Below are 19,372 nucleotides of genomic sequence, written 5' to 3' on the forward strand. Positions count from 1 at the left end.
CAACATAGCACAAAGTCAGCATAGACTCAGGATAAAACCCTGACTCTAAAAAGAAAAAAAAAAGAAAAAGAACCCCTGAATTTCAGATAAACAATGAATAATGTTTTAGTATAAGAATGTCCCACTAGCACTCTGGGAGGCCGAGGTGGGAGGGCGTAGGCTCAGGAGTTCAAGACCAGCTTGAGCAAGAGTGAGACCCCAACTCTAATAATAGAAAAAAATTAGCCAGGCGTGGTGGCGCATGCCTGTAGTCCCAGTTACTAGGGAGGCTGAGGCAAGAGGATCACTTGAGCTCAGGAGTTTGAGGTTGCTGGGAACTAACTAGGCTGATGCCACAGCACTCTAGCCTGGGTGACAGAGAGAGACTCTGTCTTAAAAAAAAAAAAAAAAAAGAATGTCCCAGATATTGCGTGCACATATTTATGCTTAAAAAAATTATTTGTTGTTCATCTAAAATTCAAATTTAACAGGACAACCTGTATTTTTATTTGTGAAATCTGGTAATCCTACAAACATTGCCCTCAGGAAAAAGGATGAAGACTTTAGTTAGCCCACGAGGCCCATTTTGGCCCAGAGCGCATCCCTCCCCTCTCTTCCACATGGACTCTCTGCTTCAGACACAACTCTTTGCCTTTACTTGAGAGTCCCAAGCCCTCCCTCCTCTCTGACCTTTACAGTTGTTGTTCCTCCCACTGGGACCCTCTTGGTATCCTCTGCTCCTCCTAGTGCCCTACTGTGGTTGACCTGACTGATCCATCAGGCCTCTGAAGCATTGTCACTTCCGCCAGGAAGCCTTCCTGGCTTTCCAGGCCTGGCCAGTGCCTGCCCTGGGCCCCCATAGTGCCTCTCTCTGCCTGTTCTGTTCCCATGGCATAGCATAGGAGTTCAGCAAGGATTTGTTGCATTGAATTGCTAAATTCCACAGCCTCTTACACCTCTCCTATCAACAGTTCCCCCTCCTTCAGCCAAACCTGTGTGCCCTCCAAGGCCTTTTTGGAATCCCATCTACTCCAGGTCTTCCCTGAGCAGCCAAATCCTTCCAGCTCTTCTCTTCTGAGATGCACCTGGCGTGTCTCAGTCATAGCTGGGGCAGTGAGCAATCTTTTCATCCCATAAGCTCAGCAAGATCAGCAACCTTGAGACTCTCCTCCTGTGACCTGTGGTGCTGAGCACTGTGCCTTCCTGCCAGACAGCGCTCAACAGATGCTTGTGAGCTTCAGGAAAGCCAAACCAAGCTCCCGTGTTTGATTCTCCTCCCTCCCAGTGGCCAATAACCAAAATCCTAACGCTGCCGTGAGGCAAAGCATCTCACATCCTATATGCCTATAAAGGAAGGGAAGCATCCTTAGTTCCCACTTTACAGGAGAGGAAACCAAGGAAGTGGAGGAACCCATTGTTCAAGGCTCAGGTCTCTGGGCTCCATCCTACCTCAGGGCTCTTGCACCTGCTGTTCCTCTGCCTGGAACACTCCTCCCCAAGCTCTTCACGTGGGTGATGTGGCAGGTTAAAGATGGTCACAAATACTTTGCTGCTCCCCTGCATTAAGAGGTGATGTCTCTTTCCCCACCTCTCGAATCCAGGCCGGCCTTGTGACTTGCTTTGACAACAGAATGTAGCAGAAGTGACCCTTTATGAGTTTGAGAGCCCAGGCCTCAAGAGACCTTGAAAGCTTCTCCCTTTACCCTCTTGGAACACCGCTCCTAGACCACCACGCAAGGCAGCCGGTCTAGCCAACTAGAGGATGAAGGGCCCCAGCCAACAGCCAGCACGGACGGCCAGAGGTGTGAGTGAGGCTGTCTTGGACCAGCTGTGCCTCCAACTGAATGCAGCCACATGTGTGACCAGGAGAAGTGGGCAAAGGACCCACCCAGGCCAACCACAGACTCATGAGAAATAATACAATAGTTGCTGTAAGCCACTAAATTTGGGGATTTGTTATATGGCCATACATAACCGATACAACTGCCTCCTCCTCATTCAGGTGTCTGCTCCAATGTCACCTCCTCAGAGAGACTTTTCTTGACAATTCTGGCTAAAATAGCATCCCACCCTCCCCAAGCCCACTCCTCACCTCTGCCCGCCCAGCTATTGCTTATCCCATTATCCTGTTTCATCCTGTCCAAGGCATTTAGCACTATCTGAAATCATGATAGTGATTATTCACTTGTGGACTTACTATCCATCTCCTGCACTGGGCTGCAGATTCCACGAGGGCAGGGGCCAGAACGGTGTTCCTTGCCACCTGCCTAGCGCCTGTGTGGTGTCTGGCACAGGGAAGGAGCTGCAAATTGTTGGTGGAGCGATCGTGAGCTTGCTGGTGTGGCACTTAGGGGAGCAGAGTGGCAGGTGTGAGCTCCCATCTGGGCACATCTTCCAAAACCGGTGCCCTTGGGAAGGCAGGAGTGCTGGCCTGGTGGCTGGGCTCTGTTTCAGGGACAAGACCTTCAGGGAGCCCAAGTTGAACAGGAAGGAAGAGAAACTGCCAACACGTTCATTTTCACCAGGGGCTCAGGTTCAGACCAAGGAAGCCACCAGGGCGTCTCTCCTCCTGCCAGCTGCTGATTATCTGCGGCTCAGCCACGCCCTCCTGCAAGATGAGCAAGCGGAGAAAAGGGGCAATGGGAGACAATGTTGGGGACACTGAGTCACTGCCCAGGGGCCAACTATTTCCAAGTCCCTCAGAGTCCTCAGAATCTGCTTTTTCCAGTGCCAAGAAATTGATCCAGCCACAGCCTCCACGGAGCACAAGAAACGCAGACCTGACAGCAAAAAGAATCAGCTCCAGGATGCGACTTGGAGCTATGGCACTGAGCATTCTGCGGGAGCAGAGAGAGCATCACTGCGGCTCCAGCCAAGCTGCTTTCAAGTCAGGCACGACGGTGTGACCTTGTGCATGCTACTTCACCTTCCTGAGCACCAGTTTCTGCATCTATAAACAGTGGACAATGAAGGCTGAACTCCTAAGGTTGTGATGAGAATTCAATGAAAACAGGATGCTCAGCACAGCTTCAAGCACACAGAAACAGTAAAACTGATTGTGGTTAAGCTTATGAGCTTTTCTTTACCTGTTGGTATGCGGGGGCCAGGGGGTAATGGCTAGAAACGGGGGGCAAGATTTGCAGTTAAACATGGACTCTTCCCAGGAACCAGGGCCACATTTAGGAGTTGCCTGGCATTGCCTGGCAGGGACTAGGGTTGTGGTGTGAAACCCTTGGTCCACACTGGAGTGTCTGATTCTAATTGGCTTCTCTGACAGATGAGAAAGCCCCTCAGAACAGCTCTCCGACTCTCCTAGAGGCCTCCTGATGTGACTAAGTCAATGGTTTGGAGGTAGAGCCCTGACAAGAATTCAGAAGGCCTGGGTTAGGGGCCCAGCTCTGGCACCAATATGCTGTGTGACAGGGAACAAATCACTTGCCCTCTCTGGGCTCTAGTGTCCTCATCTAGGTAAGGGTGAATGGGTCATTCACCTCTTACTAAACTCATAGGGTTGTTGCAATGATGAAATGATGAGATAGTTTTCAAAGAGTACTTTGAAAAGCATTTGTTGTTTGACAAATAAAAAGGAAATAGCTATTAAAACTGAAAGGACCCCTGGATTCTCTAGAAAAGACTCTAAAGCTGTTAAGTCGGCAATATAATATGGTTTCAAATCCTGGCTTGCAATGTGCATGAACTTGGGCAAATTAGTTGACTTTTAGCACTGCCAGAGGTTTGGTTTTTCTTCTGTGGGAGACAGGGTAAGAGAAGGGCTGGGAAGATGCTGCAAGATACAGAATAGACAAGATGAGAAAGAAGCCCAGCAGCTTCCAAAACCCCTGGAAAACCAGGGGAGAGGGTTCCCCACCTGATTGTGAGCTTAGGTGGGGGCTACCTGTTCCCTTTCCATCCCCTACAAGCAGCCCTCTGGATCTCAGCCCACCCCAGGTAGATGGTGACTCAAGTTGTTCTGCAGAGACTGGTCCCTCTGCCTCTGTTGCCATGGCACTGCGGCACTGCCTGGCCAATCAGGAAGGAGATGGGTATCTGAGCCTCTGTTGCTAAAGCTGGAGCAGGACACCTAGCCAATGGGAAGGGCAGCAGAGTGGAGCCACCATGGAAACCTCAGCAGCGAGGTTCAAACCATGTTTTTGTCTTCATGTCTCATTTGCAGGGGGTAGGCTGGGTTTTCTGCATTTTTTTTTTTTTTTTTTTTTTTTTTTTTTTTTTGCAAAGAGCATCTTACAGCCCTAGGAGGATGTTCAGAAGTCACAGCAGGCATACGTGACAAGAGGCAATCTTTAAAGAGTCAGAAGGACTCCAGCTTAGCAGGGCACAACTTTAGATGATCCCTTCATCATTCTTCCCCTAGATGCTTAGCATCACCTTTGTCTCTGAGCGTGGCCCATCCCCACAGCTCTACCTAGTCCTGTCCATCCTAGAGAATGTCTGTAGGCTGCAGACAAACCCTCATCCCAAAGTAAGAAAAAGAATGTGGGGCTCACCCTCTTTTGCCCCATAGCTTTGTGGCTTTGGATAAACTCCTTAACTTCTCCTCCTACGGGCAAGGTAGTGCAGGAGAACAGAGATAAGTATGGGTCAGACACAGCTGCTGCCCTGCTCTGTACAATTAGAAGACTGTGCACACGGGCTCTGTGATTCCTTTTAGATTTCACATTCTAGACTTAATGCTTTCTCACCTTCAGGCTCTGGATAAAATGGATCTACAAGGAACAGCTTCCCAAGGAGGAGCCCTGTACATAGTGCAAGTGGACACAAGTAAGACTCAGACGGCTCTGTGCCCTTAAGTTGCCAGACTAGGAGGATCATCATTTTTAGAGCTCAGGCCCAGAGGGGTGAAGCTGCCCCCTTGAAGTCACACAGCTGCCTGGATGCAGAGGCAAGATACCCTAGCTCCCTGTAGCCTGTGAAGTGCAGCCTCCTTAAACTAGCCTCCTCACCCCTGGGCAGGCAATCAGGAAGCTGTGCGCCCCACACCTCCAACACCCTTTATTTTGCAAACACAGGCATAAAAACAACCAAAAGGGAAAGCATGTCCCACCCCTTCCCCACTCCCTCCTGGCTTTCACTCTGTTGCCTGGCAACAGTTCTATCCAGAAACCTGGGTGTCATCCTTGACAACTTCCTCACCCTATCCTTCCCACAAAACCCATGGCCCAATCATGTCCGTTTTATCTCCTAAATAGCCCTCGAGTCCATCCACTCCTCCTCTCCCCCCAGCATTTCCCAAGTCTGAGGTTCCATCATGAATTTCCTGGACAACTACATTGGCTTCCCACAGGCCTTCGGCTTTCACACTTGCTCATCCCATCCCCCACCTCTCTCTTCTATAACCACAGCCAGAACAATCTTTTAAAAATACAAATCTAATCCTATCACCTGCTGCTTGCTGAGAATCTCTGAGGATAAAAATCATCATCAGCCTACTCCCCCAACTTTATCTCACCCTTGTGTGTACTCTTCCCTCTCTACCTGAAACATTCTTCCCTCCCCAATTCTTCTGATTACTCCTGCTCACCCTGTAGCTCTCAGTTCAATGGTCACTTCCTTGGGGAGCCTTTGATGACCTCCATGACAAGGTCAAATCACCCTGTGATTGGCTTTCCTGGCACCACATGTTCCTTTCATCTATCTGTAGTACTTAACACAGTCACAATTTTACCCTTACTGGTGGGTAATTATTTGATTTGTATCTGTAAGCCCTGACCCATTTGGTGTAAGCTTCATGAAGGCAGTGACTTTGTCTTGTTCTCCACCTGAAACATGGATGAATGGATGAATGGATGGATGGACAGGAGTTGGATGAATAGGTATGTGGATGGATGGATGGATGGATGAGTGGACAGATGGTGTATGGATGCATGGATGGGTGGGAAGGTGGATCGGTAGATGGATGGATGGGTAAGAGGGTAGATGATGGGTTGGTGGTTAGAAGGATGGATGGATGAATGGATGGAGGGATGGATGGATGAATAGATGGATGGGTGGGTGGATGGATGGATGAGTGGATAGATGGGTGAATGGGTAGATGGATGGGTTGGTGGATGGATGGATGAGTGGATGGATAGGTTGGTGGATGGAAGGAAGGAAGGATGGGTGGATGGATGGATGGGTATATACGTGAGTATATAGATGGATACTCCCATTTTGCCCAGCTTACTTAGATCTAATCATATCTCCCTCTAGTCTGTGGCTAGCTAATCTTTCCCCTATTCATTCAACATATACCACGCGTTTCCGATGTGCCAGGAATATGCCCACAGTGCTGTAGGAACCCAAGGAAAGAGGGATTTACATGCCCTTGAAACTTAGATGACAGCTACTTCCAATTAACCCTTACTACTATGTGCCAGCAACCACTGTAGGCTCTCCTCCTGGGAAGCTCCCACTCCTTTCTCTTTACTTTTCCAGTAGTAGGGACCAGAAGCCTATCGGTGTCTCAAAATTCAGTTTAGGCATCAGCCCATGCCTGATCTCCCATCCTCAGAACTGCCCCGGCACATACTTCTGGGGCACTCTTGCTGGTCCTCGCTCATAAACTGCTTCATATTATCCTTTCTCTGTCTCTTCCTCTCCACTAGAGGAGTGGAAATCCTACCTATTCCCCAGGAGGCTCCCTAGGGACAGATGTGAGGATTCACATCTCACAGAAGGCCTATCTGTGAGCTGGGCATTGTACACACACTTCCCTCTTTTAATCGTCACAGGATTCCAAGGGAGGCACGGTTACCCCCATTTTATTTATTTATTATTTTTATTTTTTGTAGAGACGGGGTGTCCCTATGTTGCCCAGGCTGGTCTCAAACTCCTGGCCTCAAATGATCCTCCCATCTCAGCCTCCCAAAGTGCTGGGAATTCAGGTGTGAGCCACTGCACCAGGCCTACCCCCATTGTAAAGAGTAGGAAAGTGATTTGCCCACAGGTAATGAATGGTGAAACTGGTGCTGAAACCCAGGTCAGTTTGAATCCAAGGCCAAGATCCTTAACCAGTATTCTCAGATCCAAATAGTCTCTCCAACAGCCCAAATATGGCTGCTACACCATCTGCTACACCTGTGCCTGAACACCACCGGGCAGGGCAGCCTATTCTATTGTTGCGTACCTGCCTGTCAAAGACTTTATTCTAAACCAGTTGAAATGTGCACCTCTGAAACTGCTACCCAGTGACCCTGATTCTGCCCCCTGGTTACAACTAGAACAAGCGCATCCCCTCTTCCACATGGCAACCTGTCAATAATTTACAGCCAGCTCTCGTGTCTCCCCTGCATCTTATCCTCTCCAGGGAGGGGCTGCAGAGAAGAAAGAATGCGAACCCAGAGCTAGAAAACCCAGGTTCTCATCCTGGCTCAGCCACCATCCACAGACCCGTATATTTCAAAAGAAAATTAAATAGGTGATTTTGACAAACAAGGACATAAAAAAAAAAATCACCAATTTTCTAGCACCCTTGTTTCATAAAAGAAAGGGCATCCTGACACAGAAAAAAGTAGGGCAGACAATCTCAGAATTAATTTAACTTTCTGAAAACTCCCTACATTGTCCCTGTTTTTCTCACGTGGCCAGGTCCTGGTGCTGACTCTGTGGGGGACTGGCCCAGGTCTGGAGGCCTGTGAGAACCTCCGCTGCAACCCATTCGAGAAAACATCCCAGCCGGAAAACCAGAGCAGAGCACTCCACCCTCAGGACACAGTAGTCACCCTGTCTCAAAAGGGAAGGAAAAACCAAAAGTGCCTGGCACTGTGAGACAACCACGCTCAGGAAGCGACACAGACTTCTCCATCGCACTGTGGCTTCATGTCCACATTCTGTGTCAGCTTAGAGGAACAAAGGCTTTCCCCACTCTGGTAACTCCTTAGGTACCCTGTGACCATGGGAGGCCACGTCTCTAGCAGGAGGAACGTACTAGAAGTCAGGAGGGCTGTTCTGGTTCCATGACAGGAGGCCAGTGGGAAAGGCTGGCTGGCTGGTTATGCAAAGGCCGCAGACTTTCTTTAGGGCAGTTCTGGGCTTGACCTGAAGGGCTCCCCTCCAGCCCAAAGGGTTTCTTGCCACTCATTCATTCATTCATTTAATATTTATCGGGTATCTTCTATGTGCAAAGCGCTGGCTAGCACTGGGAGTACAAGGTCTCTGTTCTCAGGGAGTTTAGAGTCTATTAGGAAAGGCGGACATTAGTCCAAGTTGAAGGAATAAGTATAAGCTGACGATAGTGCTAAGGGCTGCGAGAGAGGCACGTGTTGCCCTGAGAGCGAGACATGAGGGGAATTCCCCCAGTCAGTGGCCGTGGAAGGCTGAGACAGCAGTGACCAAGCTGGGACTGGAAGAAGGAAGAGCAGGCGCTAGCCAGGCGCAGGGGGGAGAGCAAGTTCCAGGCAGAAATCCCATGAAGAACAGCCAGTGAGGCCTGTGTGACCGCCGTGGGGACGAGCGACAGGGGAGAACACGCAAGGCGAGGCTGGAGAGGTAGGTGGGGGCTCACATACTACTTAAAGGGGTTTGGTCCTTTTCTTGAGTGAAATAGAAAGCCACCGAAAGGCACTGAATGTGAAAAGTGGCATAAGTATTATTACTTGAAGGCAGAGAGAAAACAACAATCGCCTCTTCTAGGCGTCAAACTGATGATGGTCGTGGTGGCGATAATGATAATGATAAAAAAATACTAATAGAACTAATGTTACTGAACACTATGTCCTATGTACTATGAGGTGGACACTGTTATTATCACCATTGTACAGCTGACAAAACTGAGGCACAAAGAGATTAAGTAACTTGCCCAAGGCCACACAGCTGGTAGGTGGTAGAGCTGGAAAATGAGTGAATGACTGCTGAACACTTAAAGAAATTACTCTCTTAAAGAAGTCATAGGGCTGGGCACAGTGGCTCACACCTGTAATCCTAGCACTCTGGGAGGCCGAGGTGGGCAGATCTTTTGAGCTCAGGAGTTCCAGACCAGCCTGAGCAAGAGTAAGACCCCCTGTCTCTACTAAAAATGGAAAGAAATTAGCTGGACAACTAAAAATATCTAGAAAAAAAAAATGAGCCGGGCATGGTGGCGCATGCCTGTAGTCCTAGCTACTTGAGAGGCTGAGGCAGGAGGATTGCTTGAGCCCAAGAGTTTGAGGTTGCTGTGAGCTAGGCTAACGCCACGGCACTCACTCTAGCCTGGGCAACAGAGTGAGACTCTGTCTCAAAAAAAAAAAAAAAAAAAAGTCATAGGCCAGGGAAATGCTATCTTACAAAAGAGACTCTGGGGACAATGACCTGGAACAAACTTCATTTGTAACTTAGGACTTTAAGCCACACAGTTCACTCTGCACACTCTTATTGATCCTACCATGTGCTAAGCACACTGTGTAGGTATCAAGGATATGGTGGGGACCAAAAACAGTCCCAGAACTTACATTCTAGGGAGGAGAAGAGATTGGCACAGGTAGGTCAATAATGCAGATAATTTCAGATAAGGATGGGCTAGGAAGAAGAAACAACAGGGCTGTAGGCTGGTGCTTCTCTAGACAGAAGGGTCAGGGAAGGCCTTTCTGAGAAGGCAACAAGTGACACCGACAATGAGGAACCAACTGAACCACAATCTCGGGAGAGGGTCCCAAGAAGAGACATGCAAAGGCCCTGAGGCAGGGGCAACCTTGGGGTGTTCACGGAACAGAAAGAGAAGCTGCATCATTCTGAGGGAGTAGGAGGAGATGAGAATGGAGATTTTGACTTTCAGAGAAGCCCAGGTGGGCTTCATAGGGTCTTGCAGGCCCTGGCAAGGAGCTGGGATTTTTATCCTGAATTGATGGGATATCACTGAAGGGTTCTTGAGCAGGAGAATGATACAACCTGTCCTATGTTTAGAAGAGAGCGGGCTGGTTGCTGTGAGAACACATTCCTGAAGGCAGAGGAGGATGCAGGAGGACCAGTTAGGTTGTGTCGCATCAGGTGAAGGGGGTGGGGGGAGGATCAGATTACAGCATATTTTTGCCAATGGATTAGATGTGGGGTTTAGGGAAAGGGAAATATAGCATAATTCCAAGGCTGGGTAGATGATGGTACAGTTACTAAATCAGGGAAGACTGTGGGTGAAACAGGTTTGGGTGGGAGCTGGGGGTGGGGTGCAGAGCTAAATGAAGAGCTGGTTTTAGACATACCACGTCTGTTATTACTCTTAGGTCTCTAATGAGAGGCCAGGAAGGCAAGTGGACTGACGGGCTGGAGTTCAGGGGTGGGCTCAAGGCTAGAGATCTTAAGTTGAGACTCATGGCCATGTAGGTGGTAGTTAGAATCACACTACTGGGTCACCCAGGGAATGCAATGCAGAAGAGGCCCAGGGGCCACAACCTGGGGTCAGTCCTCCAACATGCAGAGACTGCGCAGAGGTACAGAGGCCAGCAAGGGAGGGTGAGACAGGAAGCCAATGAAGGAGTCCTCGAGGAGAGCCCCAGCCTGACCTAGCTCCACTGACCCACCTTGTTACTTCTCTGTAGACAAGGGGATGGCCACACTCACTGCTGAGGTGGCTCCAGCCTGATCATTCTGTGACACTCCTGAGAAAGAGCAGCAGCAACTCCGGCAGCCACTTGCCAGAGGAAGAAATCAAAGCTCAGGCTCTTGCTTGATACTTAACTGCTGAAAAAATAAAAAAATAGATAAAATTAAAAAAAGAAAAAAGGTCAGGCTTGCCCAACTCCCTCCTACAATGGTCTCACACCAGGTGAAATCCAAAATACAACAAAACAGCCCAAAGGTCCATCACCAAGGATGGAGGGCTGGGCAAGGTCATGGTGACCTGGACCTAGACTCTGTCACTTGCCAGGTGGGTGACCCCAATCCTCAGTTACTTATCTGTAAAAGGCAGTCAAAAATAGCCAGTGTGAAGGGTTGTTGCTAGAACTAAGCCAGGTAGCAAGCGAAGCATCCTCATAGCTCCAGGCATGCTTGCGATCAATGACGGCTCCTTTCTGCTTTAGGAAGATTTTTCTCCCTGAATCAGAACAGAGGGAGTCCAAGGTGGCTCTGCCCTTTCTGAATAATGCAGTCCTGCTGCTGGCCAACCCCGGGGTTGCCAGCTCTGCGCCACCCCTGCCCCTCACGTGCACAGCACATAGATACCCAGCTGATCACAGGAATTGGGGGTCTGCAAAGACTGACTAGGTCACCCAGCTGGAGTCTGGGGTGCTGTAGAAGGTGGAGCGGGGAGTGGGGACATCAGCTTCTAAGGCTGACCACAGCTGTCCACTCACTTGAGCCTTTCCCCAGGCTGTGTTACCTTGGCTGGCAGAGGGCAGGATATGACCGCAGAGAAACACTTCAGCAGCGAGCAAGTGAACTCAGGCCGATGTGCTCAACCCGAAGATGGCTCCTGGCTCTGTGTCTCCTAGAAGCAGCCCTGGGAAGAAGGCAGCCACTGCCACGGCAGCCACTGGAAGGGGAGCTGGGCAGGCGGCCTGGGTCCCTGGCCTGCCTTTGTCACAATCACACTAATGGCTCCACTTACTGGAGCACTTCCAATGTGGCAGGTGTTGTGCTAGGTACTTTACCTAAGTAAGGGCTCTTCAACAACCCTGCAAGGAGGGCGAACAGGCTCCATTGAAAAGATGAGGAAACTGAGGCCAAAAGAAGAGGAAGGCTTGCCCAAGGTCACCTAGCCTTCCACACATTCTTTCTCTTGAAAGACATATAAACAGGCAGGACCCCCTTCTGTAGCCCACAGGGTCCTGCGTGATTTGGTCTCTGCTTCCTGCTCCAGTGGCACTTGTCCCCTCCTTCCCCTTGGGCCACCCACCAGGTCTTCACAGAAATGTCCAGAAGCCTTCCCTGAGCCCCAGAACAGGTCAAGGTCCTCCTCAGACCTCTCCCAGCAGCCTCTCCTTTGCCTTTGGAGCACTTTTCACAACTAATTGTTTCACAACGACAGCACTCGTTATTTGTGTAATTTTTTAACATCCTTCTCCCCGCTGTATGCACAAAATGCCTGCACACAGACGGTCGTTGACACATATTTGTCACGGGAGCACGATGACCGAACACATGAACAAATAATGAGCGAACAAACCATAAATGCATCTCCCTCTTGCAGGCATGGGCTGGCTCTGATTCTGCTGGGAGACAGGACTTGTACAAAGCGCCATCTCCCTTAGACCCTAAGTCATAAAACCTGGTAGAAACAGTATCTTCCATTCACTAGGATGCTGCCCAAGGAGACGTGCGCAAAGCAATGCCAAGATGTGGGCAGTGGGAGGCAGACACCCAGCTCCCTATACGGGTTGGGCCCTAGAGCAGGTCGGCTGCTTTTGTCATCCCCCAGTCTGGCTCCCAGAGGTGGCGGCCACTCTATTTCCTGAAGAGGGATGGTGGCTGGGGGTGCTCAGACTTGCCTCTTGTCTTGCAGGGGGAACTGGCCTGTTTCACTTCTGCTTTGAGGTGAGACATATCCTGTGTGTCAGACCACCGGGGAGTGCTCCCGGCCCCCAGTGCCAACCACCACCAGTGGCCAGTGAGTGGCCAGTGGGGTGGGTGAGCAGGAACAGGACAGTCTGGGGAGTTGGGACCGGGGACATGGCTCTCACCGCTGTGCAGGGAGCCCAGGTCTCAAGCCCTGCCTGCCCTCCCTCCTTCCTGCTACGGCTGCCCCACCACAGAGGCCACCCCGACGGGGCTTCTCTCCCACGCCCCAACTCATTCTCTCTAAGGGGAAGAGCCCCCGGGGTGGAGAATGCAGCTGGGTTCAATCCCTTCTCAGCCATGTGTGCTCAAAAACCCTGGACGAGTCCCTTCACTTCCTTGAGACTCAGTTTCTCCTTTGAGAAGTGGGGGGGGGGGAAAGGGTCCCATCACCCACCGCCTCCCTCAGGGCTGTCCTCAGGCTCTAGCAGGACGACGGGTGCACGCTTGCTTGGGGCTCAGCACACAAGTCAGCTCTGGCTGGCACTTCTGCTCTCTCTCCCTCCTTTCTCGAGCTTCAGACCAGCTGGTGATGTACCAGGCTCTTTGTGCACCTGCTGGGCACGTTCAAAACAGGACATTTGGCCTCCATTAGGGGAGACTTTAAGCACTGCCTTAAAATTGGGGAGTGCTCTGCGCCACCCAGACACCTTTGCAAAGCTGACTGCATCAGATCCTCACCATGACCCCTTGAAGGAGGCTGGAGAAATGCCACCATCACCGCACCCCCAACTTGAGGTCGAGTGAGGTGAACGACTTGTTCAGGATCACACAGGTAGTTGGCACTAATGTCAGGCGAGAATAACAGCGAGGCTACCTCAGACTGTGTAGTGGCTCAGTTCTCAAAATGTTTTTACAACCCTTATCTCCCAGGTTCTCATGGCAACGCCACCCCCTCCCTGAGTTACGAGTTACGTAATGAAGACTTGATAACTCCCATTTTGTCGATGCACTGGTGAGGATCAGGGTGGTTTGGGGAGTTTGCACACGGTCACATGGTGAAGAAACAGCAGGCTGAGCCCAGGAGCAGGGTTCCTGGATCCCTGAGGAGAAAGGGGGTCACAAAAGAGGATCATTCCCCTGCCTGTCCTAAGACACCAGCCGCTGCCTTGGAGTTTGGGTGTGTTTAGAGCCCATTGTTCTATCCAGATCATGGTCAGGAAGGCCAAAGTCTGACAGGTGAGCAAGGCCCCACGTGGCGTGACCCCAGGGGACAGGCTGCTCAAGGCTTCCAGACAATGGGCCATTTGTCAGTTCCAGTTTGCACCCTAGAACTTGACAACATTCACCTCCACTCTGGAAATCAGTTGTTGAAAGGGCTGGGTGGGGCAGGTTTGGAGAACTCTCCAGTTCTCTCAGCTTTTTAGTTTTGAGTCACCTTCTCCTGACTGGTCTGGTGCCAGAGCCCCCAGCCCTCCAGCATCCCCTTCCCCACCCCATCCTCCTCACCTGCTAGAACTCTTATGCAGCCATAAAAACCCAGCCCAAATGCTCCTTTGTCCAGTCGTCCCCAGCTCTCCTACGCAGAGCCAAGTCCCCTCCTCTGTCTGTAGTGCTTTACACACAGTTGGTCCTAGAGTGCCACAGTTGCTGCTCTGCGTGTGTGTTTCCCTCCACCACGAGGGCAAGGCCCCCATTGGTTCAGCTTTTCTTTTCTTCTTTTGTTTCTTTTGAGACAGAGTCTCACTCTGTTGCCTGGACTAGAGTGCCGTGGCGTCAGCCTAGCTCACAGCAACCTCAAACTCCTGGGCTCAAGCAATCCTTCTGCCTCAGCCTCCCGAGTAGCTGGGACTACAGGCATGTGCCACCATGCCTGGCTAATTTTTTATATATATATTTTTAGTTGTCCAGATAATTTCTATTTTTAGTAGAGACGGGGGGTCTCACTCTTGCTCAGGGTGGTCTCGAACTCCTGACCTCGAGCGATCCTCCTGCCTCGGCCTCCCAGAGTGCTAGGATTACAGGCATGAGCCACCACGCCTGGCCCAGCTTTTCATAAATATTGACCGAATGAATTAATTCAACCAATTGTAAACAAACACCTAATGTGTGATGGGTACTTGTTGTGGAGGATAGGAGGATGAGCAAGATGTGCTCTCTGCCCCCAAGGCATTTATATATGACTAGAACGGCAAGCTACACAAACAAGGAAAGTGGAGGAGAAACCTAAGAGCCATGCAGCAGCATGTGAGCACTCGGTATGATCAGGATTCTAATCCTGGTGCTGTCCAAAACTTGCTGTGTGGCTCTAAGCAGGTCTCTTAGCCACTCTGGCCTTGGAACCTAGCAAGAGTAGTTATTACAGGAGATTGGGACTGGGCTGCCATTAAGAAAGGGTTCAGGCTGGGCACAGTGGCTCACGCCTATAATCCTAGCACTTTGGGAGGCTGAGGCAGGAGGATCCCTTGAGGCCAGGAGTTCAAGACCAGCCTGAGCTAGAGCAAGACACCGTCTTTACTAAAAATAGAAAAATTAACCGAGTATTATGGCATGTGCCAGTAGTCCCTGCTACTTGGGAGGCTGAAGCAGGAGGATCATTTGAGCTCAGGAGTTTGAGGTTGCAGTAAGCTATGATGACACTACTGCACTGCCGCCTAGGTGACAGAGCAAGACCCTCTCTCAAAAGAAAAAAAAAAAAAAAAAAGATTCAGATCTCCACAGCCAGGAGAAAGTGGCAGGTACCTTTTCCACCAAAGTCACAGGGGGAGGGACCCCAGAGCCCCCCCACCCATCTAAACCTCTTACCCAATCAGAGTCTAGTTCATGGTGTCTCAACCCAACACTATTGACATTTGAGGCTGAATAATTCTTCGTTGTGGGAGCTGTCCTGTGCATTGCAAGGTGTTTAGAAGTATCCACTAGATGCCAGCAGCACCCCCTGCAGTTGTGACAACCAAGTGTCTCCAGACATTGCCAAATGTCCCCTGCAGGCAAAACTGCCCCCAGCTGAGAGCTCCTGGCCAGTTCCTGATTCTCCTCCAGTGCTGTGTCCAGGGGCCTGGAAAGGGGTCAGGGTGTTTTGAGACAGTGTTGGGACAAAAGCCTCATGGGCTTGCCTTTGGCGTAGTCCCTACCCACCCCCGCAAGCTTGTACTGTCTACTCAGGTTCTGAGGACACACAGCTTGAGGAGAGGCAGGACATACCACCTTGAAAAGGGGCCCTTTCCCCAAGGCAGCACCAGATCACGCCTACGAGATGCTCTCAGACTGCAGAGAGAGAAGGACCCAGAACATAAACTACTAGGGCTGGATGAACATCAAAGGCATTGGGAAAATGTTTCTCTCCCGGGATGTCATGGGCTTAAAAACAAAAATTTCTATCTCTTAGGAGACATTTGAGGAGTATTAAAGAGGGAAACTGAGCCTGGACAAGCAATCTGGTATAATGCAAAGAGCATTAAGAGGAGGAAAGAGACTCAGTTCCATTTGCAACTGCCATGAGCTGCCAGAGAGACTAAATGGAGCTAGAATTCCCCCTCAGCACTCAGCCTTCCTGTTGTTTTGAGAAGGGGAAGGTCTATAAACTGGTCCTCCAGGTTTCTCCCAGACTCATTGCCAGACGAGTTCAGATGAAAATTCTGGAGCTCAGAGAGAAAGGGGTTTGCTGGAGATTGCACAGGGGTTCCCCATCTCCCCTTGCCCCCACGGAGAAAGAGATTTTCTTCTTGGAAGGACTATGTGCTGATTCACTGAGGAAACAGATGAATCTTGCTGCATCCAGAGAAGCAGATGGAGGTCAAAACTGAAGGCTGGTAGGACTGAGTTCTTGGCACCGGCTTTGCTACAAGCAAATGCTACAATCCGGGCATTTCAGGCCAGGTTTAGGGCGAGTGTGTGGCACAGCCTGAAGGCCAGGAGCTGCCTGGAACACACTGGCTGAAGCCACAGCTGCAGGCCAGAAGGGAAGGACCAGACAGTGCCTTCCAGATGGGAGCCAGGAGGAGAGGAAAGGCCACTGGCCCTGGCTCAAAGTCACCTCCCACTCCCTAGGAGAAAACCTGGAAAAACCTCCTCTATTTCCCCTCAGGGCTGCACTGCACTTGTAATACAGTCAGTTGAGAGGAGTGGAGGGGCCTCCAACCCAGGCCCCAGGATGCAGCAGCAGGTGGCACTCATCGACCCAGCACTCTCAAGAGGTGAAGGGGACAGCACTGTGGGCAGGGACTGGGCTCTGAGGTTGCAGACATGATCCGCAGCCCAGCTGCTTGTCAACTGTGTGGCCCTGGGCTCTACCTCCTGGGGCCTCCCCTCTCATACAGTACGGTGATAAGATTATGAGATGAAAAGGCATATGACACAGTGCCCATAACACAGGAAACACTCAGGGAATGGAGGGATCATTGTTATTCCATGTACCTGAGGTTTTCTGGGTAACTGAAGAGGCCTGTAAATTGGCTTCTACTCAGCTTTCTCCCCCATCATTTCCTATCCTCTTCAGCAAGGCCTCGCACATTTTCTGAGTGTCTCAGATGTATGTCATGTACACCTTTCTTTTAATAGCCGAAGATTCCATTTTCATTATTTTGATGGGTCTCTTCCTACAAACTGGATACGGCTTCCGTGCCTAGTCATCATAGTGCTTGGCAGTTCCTGGCCCGGCTACTCAGCCTTTGGCGGTCCTGCACCTCCGGAGGCCCTTAGTTCTCTGTCGGCTCCAGTTGCCGTCACAGTCAGTTGCTGTTTCACCCTGCTGTCAGGTTCTCTGCTCTACTATCTCATTCCAGCGTGCTGCTTCTAATCTGCTGCGGTCTGAGAATCGTATTTCCAGGGCTGGTTAGAACTGTGTGTAAACGGGAAGAAGCTTAGAGAAGGAATCTGGGTTTCTCCAATGCAGCACTGATGGCAGAATCACTTGGAGTGTCTGTTTGCAGTACAGACTCCCAGACCTCCCGATTCAGGATTCAGCAGCTCTGTGAGGAAGGCCCTGGAATCTGTGTTCTAAGGGAGCTCTTCATGTATGGGAGCATTTGAGAACCACTGGTGGGGACACTAAGACAGCTACTTCTGCTTTGAAGCCTTTTGGCTTATTCTTAGTTCCTTTGGAAAGGAATGTGTTACTCAACCTTGTTTCATTTTCTTTTTTTTTTTTGGAGACGGAGTCTCGCTCTATAGTCCAGGCTAGAGTGCAGTGGCATCATCATAGCTCACTGCTGCCTCAAACTCCTGGGCTCAAGTGATCCTCCTGCCTCAGCCTCCCAAGTAGCTGGGAATATAGGCACGCACCACCATCCCTGGCTAATTTTTCTATTTTTGTAGAGATGGGGCCTTGCTCTTGCTCAGGCTGGTCTTGAACTCCTGGCCTCAGCCAGTCCTCCTGCCTCAGCCTCCCAGAACACTAGGATTACAGCCCTGAGCCACTGCGCGCAGCCTTCTACCTTGTTTCTTTTCCTGCTGCATTTTTCTGTATCTCACTCCCTGTGTGGCTCCCTCCCACCCCCACTCCATTTCTATATCCAGGAGGCTGACTTGTGCTGCCCCAGGTATAGTGGGACCTGTGGGCACCCCCTGGGCACAACCACGAAGCTGAGAAAGTTCCCAGGAGCTGCCCAGCCTTGGGCGACAGCCCCGTTCACAATGGGCAGGCACCAGGGCAGTGTGGTGAGGAGACCTTTCTTCCACTCTTTGCAATGTGGCCAACAGAAAAACTTTTCCCAGCAGAGGTTCTTGGGACCTAGACAAGGCAGAACGATCCTGGCAGCTACAGAGCCAGCTAGAGGAGTGTTCTCCATAGCTCTTCGGCCCACTCTGACCCCTACACATCCTACAAGGACCAAGGCTACTTCCCCTTTAAACAGTATCCTGTCCACTCTGGCCCTGTGATGACTCCGTTCTCTAAACTCCTGGGGCTCACAGAGTCTGCATTAATAATCGTCATCGTGACATTTACATCTATGAAGGGGTTACAACCTTCCAGGCACTAAGCTTTACACACACTCTCCTGCGTGATCCTCAGGACCCCACGAGGTGGTATTATCCACTTATTTTACAGATAAGAAAACTGAGGCTCTGAGAGGTACAGTACCTTACTCAGGGTCACACAGCTGGCAAGTGGCCCTGCTGGAAACTGAATCCAGGCACCTGCCTCCCAAGCCTGCTCTCTTAACCACTATGCTACTGACCATAACCAAATGCCTGGAAAGGCACTGCCCGGGGAGCCAGAGGACCTGGGTCCCTGCCTTGTTCTCTCCCAGAGCCTGGGGCAGGCCACTCTGGGCCTGTTTCCTCATCTGGGAGAAAATGAAACGGTTGGACCAGATCCCCAAGAGCCCCTCCATGTTAAGGTTCTTGTCTTATGGGACCACTCTCATCTCCACAGACACTGGGGTGACCCAAGGCATATCATGCACATGTCTGGGCCTTAACAGACTCGTTTTTCAATAGGAATAAGTCCTTCCCATGACTCACTTTAGGGAAGCAGATCAGGTAATCCTGTCAAGGTCCTTCTTCCAGGTCATGTGTCCCTCCTATGCGCTGGGTCCTGTGAGGGACCCGGCCACACACACCTGCTCTGTTGATCTCACTGACTCATGCATTCAACTCTCACTGACTTAAGTGTGTGCCAGAGGTTACAGTGCACAGGGCTAGACAGAGACCGGAGGCCTGGTCCCTGCCTTAGGGCAATACTCAGCCTAGTGAGCTGAAACGGGCCAGCAGATAATTAGTGTCACAGTGCAGAAAAGCAACATTTAGAAGGTGGAGGGGGGGCTGGGGAGAAAGGGGAGGCCACATCATCTCTGTTTACAGCTGGGCTGGAATTTAAACCCAGGTCCTCTTGGCCCCAAGCTTACCGCATTTACACCCACTCTGCCTCTATCCCAAGGCATGGGTATTCACATCTACACACCTGGTGGTGGTTTTCTGGTCCACATGCATGTGTCCTCCGTGTCTAGCCAAACCACACATTCCCTGTGGGCTGAGCTCTGTGTCTGGGAAG

This window comes from Eulemur rufifrons, chromosome 21 (assembly GCF_041146395.1).
Source record: "Eulemur rufifrons isolate Redbay chromosome 21, OSU_ERuf_1, whole genome shotgun sequence".
Taxonomy (NCBI): domain Eukaryota; kingdom Metazoa; phylum Chordata; class Mammalia; order Primates; family Lemuridae; genus Eulemur; species Eulemur rufifrons.